Raw genomic sequence first — 5,000 nt, forward strand, 5'->3', positions numbered from 1 at the left:
TTGTACCATGCACGGTACACGGTACCAAATTATACCCCTGAAAGTGTGCAATTTGGTGCTATAGTAGGAAATTTGGTTGGGCAAGCCTAGCTACGCGTGTCGCTACGCGTGTTGCATGGTGGTCGATCAGAGGTATGCAAAAGCACCTATCTAGGGGAATTACTTTACGTTCTAGTAGCAAGTTCGATTTTTCGGTCCAGCACGGCAGTAATCCTGCATGCATACACTCCATGTACCAAAAATGTATCAACCTAGGCGTTGCTCAGTAGCTTTTGGCGGCACATGTAAAAAGTATTCGAGTTCAGATTCTTGGAACTTTGCGTATTGTTCAAAACTAATAACGAAAACTAAATTATAAATGGGTAAAAGGCTAGGCGTTTCTCAGTAGCTTTTTTGCGCCACGTGGCAAAAGTATTCGAGTTCAGATTTCTGGGACTTAGCGTATTTTTCAAAATTGATTATGCAAATTGAAGTACAAATGGGGCATTAGCTAGGCGTTGCCCAGTAGCTTTTGGCGCCACATGGAGGAAGTAGTCGAGTTCAAATTTCTGGGACGTAGCGTAGTTTTCAATCATAATAAACCGAATCAAACATAAAAATCATGAAACTTACACCACGTCCCTAGGTTATGCACAAAACGTAACGATAAAGTGCCGGCCAGGTTAGAGGTGCACCAAAATTGTGTACCGATTAGGAAAAGTACTCTATGTTCCTATGACTTGGGTGAAAAGTGTTGATTAACTGCTGGTTAGGATAGACAGTTGCTTATCGTACACATCGCAAACGAACACCCCTTAGTGAGCAGTAGCAGAAGTCGATTGAACAAAGCGAATGCATTACAAACTGATCAAGTAAAATAAGGAACGCTACGTACTAGGACTTCTTTCCAAGAATGGTGTCCGCGACGGGAGGGCAAGCGTCCTTCCCAGGTTTCCCTAGTAAACCTTGTATGGTAAACATACCCAAGCGTGTCCGTAAGCACGCAACGATAGTCACGAACGAGCACATACCTAGGGAAAGTACTCTACGTACTAGGACTTCTGTCCAAGAATGGTGTCCGCGACGGTCGGGCACTGTGACGCAATTACCAAATCCTAGAATCGTACAAGCAGTGTGTACAAACATAAACATTAACGCGTTCGCTCGGGCTGCGCCGTCCGTGTTGAACACAAATGTGGGTGATTATATGAGTGGATAGACAAAAACATGCGTGGCGAAGACAGTTTTCTGCACGATGTGCACATAGCTCATTTCGTCGTCCCGGGCGAATGGAAAAACACAAAAATATCGAGTATCTTTCTAGGTTTCTGTTATAAAAGGACAGGCCAAAAGGTGACCGGTTGAGATAAGCATTTTAAGCATACAAGCACTTTATTGCAACTTTTGATACAAAAACTAGGTACGTACACGTAGATTGTATCAACATGGACATCCATGATCGGGTACGCCCGGGCTGCGCCCTCCATGTTGTACTTTCCCTGATTGGTACACAATTTTGGTGCAAGTGTACCAACATGGACATCTATGAACGCGTACGCTCGAGATGCACCCTTCGTCTTGTACTTTCCCTGATCGGTACACAGTTTTGGTGCACGGCTATCCCGACCGGCAACTTGTACCTTTATCGACATCCATGAACACAAAGTGCGCGGAACAAAAATTGCTCGGTCAGACCTACAAAGTGCTATATCTCGAATACTAAACGTCGCAGATGGGTGTCGTAGAACAATTTTAAATTCGTCTAATGATTCTACATCCGATTCTGGATAGTGGTTTTTCGACCACTTTTCAACATTTTGTGACACCCCGAACCTAGGGGCAGCTCCCTAGCTTTTTTCAAAAATGTGCACCGAACGGGCCAGAGAGCTCGAGTAGTCGAAAATTTTTTTTTTGCTAAAACCCCTCAAAACGTGTCAGGAACGCACCCTAGATGATGAAAAGTGCAACCAGAATGTCAATCGACAACATGCCCGGGGGTACAAATTTGCTCTACGCGTCCCGAGGTAGGGTACTTTTTCATACAAACATCAAAGTGTACGGTGCACAAAGTGCGCGGAACAAAAATTGCTCGGTCAGACCTAGGACGGGCCATAACTCGAATACTAAACGTCGCAGATGGGTGTCGTAGAACAATTTTAAGTTCGTCTAATGATTCTACATCCGATTCTGGATAGTGGTTTTTCGACCACTTTTCAACATTTTGTGACACCCCGAACCTAGGGGCAGCTCCCTAGCTTTTTTCAAAAATGTGCACCGAACGGGCCAGAGAGCTCGAGTAGTCGAAAATTTTTTTTTTTGCTAAAACCCCTCAAAACGTGTCAGGAACGCACCCTAGATGATGAAAAGTGCAACCAGAATGTCAATCGACAACATGCCCGGGGGTACAAATTTGCTCTACGCGTCCCTAGGTAGGGTACTTTTTCATACAAACATCAACGTGTACGGTGCACAAAGTGCGCGGAACAAAAATTGCTCGGTCAGACCTGGTACGGGCCATAACTCGAATACTAAACGTCGCAGCTGGGTGTCGTAGAACAATTTTAAGTTCGTCTAATGATTCTACATCCGATTCTGGATAGTGGTTTTTCGACCACTTTTCAACATTTTGTGACACCCCGAACCTAGGGGCAGCTCCCTAGCTTTTTTCAAAAATGTGCACCGAACGGGCCAGAGAGCTCGAGTAATCGAAAATTTTTTTTTTGCTAAAACCCCTCAAAACGTGTAGAAAACTGATTTTAGATGATAAAAAGTGCAACCAGAACGTCAAACGACAACTTTGTTGGGGGTACCCTTTTTACTCTACGGGCCACTAGCTTAGGCGCGCCAACAGCGCTTTCCTCTCGGGTTCCCATTTTTTGCCCTCCTGGGATTATGATCATTTACTCATTGCCTACTATAGGGAAGGTACCTTGCTTCGAGGTCAAAAATGAAGATTTCACCAAATCGTAGTTTTAACCTCTATTTAGTCGTAGGAGCATGGTTTGCAGTGTCCGTGGGTCATATAAGCCCCCGTTTGGGTCATACGTCCCCTCCCCGATGAAAATCGTCATATGACTATAGGCCGAACTTATGAAGCAAAAGTGGTGTCTGGTGGGTTCTGCCGATGATCTTAACCTATGATTTTGAGTTTCCACCCTTTCAAAACGTTTCCTGGAGCAGTACATCACGGGTCTACGGACCCAAAGACTTCGTTGCGATGGTTTCAAGCATAAAAGTTGTAACAGCTAAGGGTTTTTAATACGCGTATATTAAATCCTTGCTTGAAACTAAGCTTCGTTGTCTTTAAACTCTGCAAGACCAATCGAACTTCTTAGGGAAACTCGAAGGATTCACGCTAAGCCGGTGGTGCAGGGCACATAGCGTGATGAAACCGGGTTTCCCTACCAAATGTGGCATATTTTTTCCCTGAGAGCGAAGCTCAGACCCACGTAGGGGAGAGCGAAGTGGAACTTAAATGTTCAATGCAGCAAATGTTCGCCATGCGGATAAACAAGTTGGAATAGTTCAATGTAGTGTAATGCAAACACGAATCGCAAATAACGATACGGGACCCAGAAGCAATTCTGCGGATCCCTCGGGGAGTGGTGAGTTGATATAAATTAGAAGTGAAAATCCAAGTTGTTCGGGCTCCGGCTCGGCAGCCGATACGAGGTTCCTGTTGAGCTTGTTTGTACATCGCGCAGAGGCGCCGTTCGGTTCTAGCAATGATTCCCGCCACCATGTTCCATGCGTGCAGAGATCCGTTAGAGCTCGTTCAATGTGTCCCGCCGTGATTACGAAAAAGTCCAACAGTTGACTTAGTTGGGTGTGCGTCAAGTAATCGCGCAGAGATGCCGATCGGTGCCTAGCAATGTTTCCCGTCACAAGGTGGTATTGGCACCTGTGCAGAGTGGCCGTTAGCAATGTCTCCCGTATCACGGTGGTGTACCATCACTAGTGCAGAGTGACCGCTAGCAATGTCTCCCGTCACAAGGTGGTAGCCCAGAAGTGCAGAGAAGCCGCTGTAGCAAAGTCTCCCGTATCACGTTGGAGTTCTTCCACTAGTGCAGAGAGATCGCTGAACCGTTCAATGTGTCCCGTCGTGGTGTGCTTGTACCGAGCACGTAGGATACACCTTGCTTTGTTGGTTTGGGATAGGAGTGGTCGCGCAACTGCCTCCACGCCGCAGAGTGCCAGTTCGGATTGAAGGTCAACTTTAGCCGTTCAATGCATCAGTCGGTGGGTGTTCAGATGGCATCACAACTTCCCCTAGGTGCTCAAGTTGGCTGGGTTGTAAAGCATGTACACATGCGCAGAGTATCGTGCGTACTAGCAAAGTCTCCCGTCACGGTGGTTACGCATGAGTTCCATGCAGTGCAGAGAGATCGTTAGTGCGTGCAATGTACCAGTCGATGTGTCGTACCGGCATACAACCCCGCTTAGAGGCCCGTCACTCGAAGAGGACAAGAAAGAGTGCGCAGAGTGCCGTACCGGCATAGCAATGTCTCCAGACATACGTTGGGACACCCGACGCAGTGCAGAGAGATCCGCTAGCCGTGTGCAATGCATCCGACGTTGCCTGCTTGTGCAGTCTATCGAGTGGCGCCAACGGACGCTCTGGCGTCACAGAACAAATCTCGGTGGTCACGGGGGACTTGCGCCTCGCGTGATCAAGAGTGTAGTTCGTGTTCAAGCAATTGACTCGAATTCTGGTTGATCCTACCAGTGATATACGCTCGTCTCAAAGGTTAAGCCATGCATGTCTAAGTACAAGCTTCCTAGAAAGTGAAACCGCATAAGGCTCAGTATAACAGCTATAATTTACAAGATCCTCATCCAAACAGTTACTTGGATAACTGTGGAAAAGCCAGAGCTAATACATGCATTATGCCGGGACTGTTGGCCTCCGGGTCGGCGGAACTGGTGCACTTATTAGTTAAACCAATCGCCTCCGGGCGCTTTGAGTTGAAATCTGGATAAGGATGCCGATCGTACGGTCGCTTGCGACTGACGACAGATCT

The sequence above is a fragment of the Anopheles gambiae genome (assembly GCF_943734735.2).
Source record: "Anopheles gambiae chromosome X unlocalized genomic scaffold, idAnoGambNW_F1_1 X_unloc_14, whole genome shotgun sequence".
Taxonomy (NCBI): Eukaryota; Metazoa; Arthropoda; class Insecta; order Diptera; family Culicidae; genus Anopheles; species Anopheles gambiae.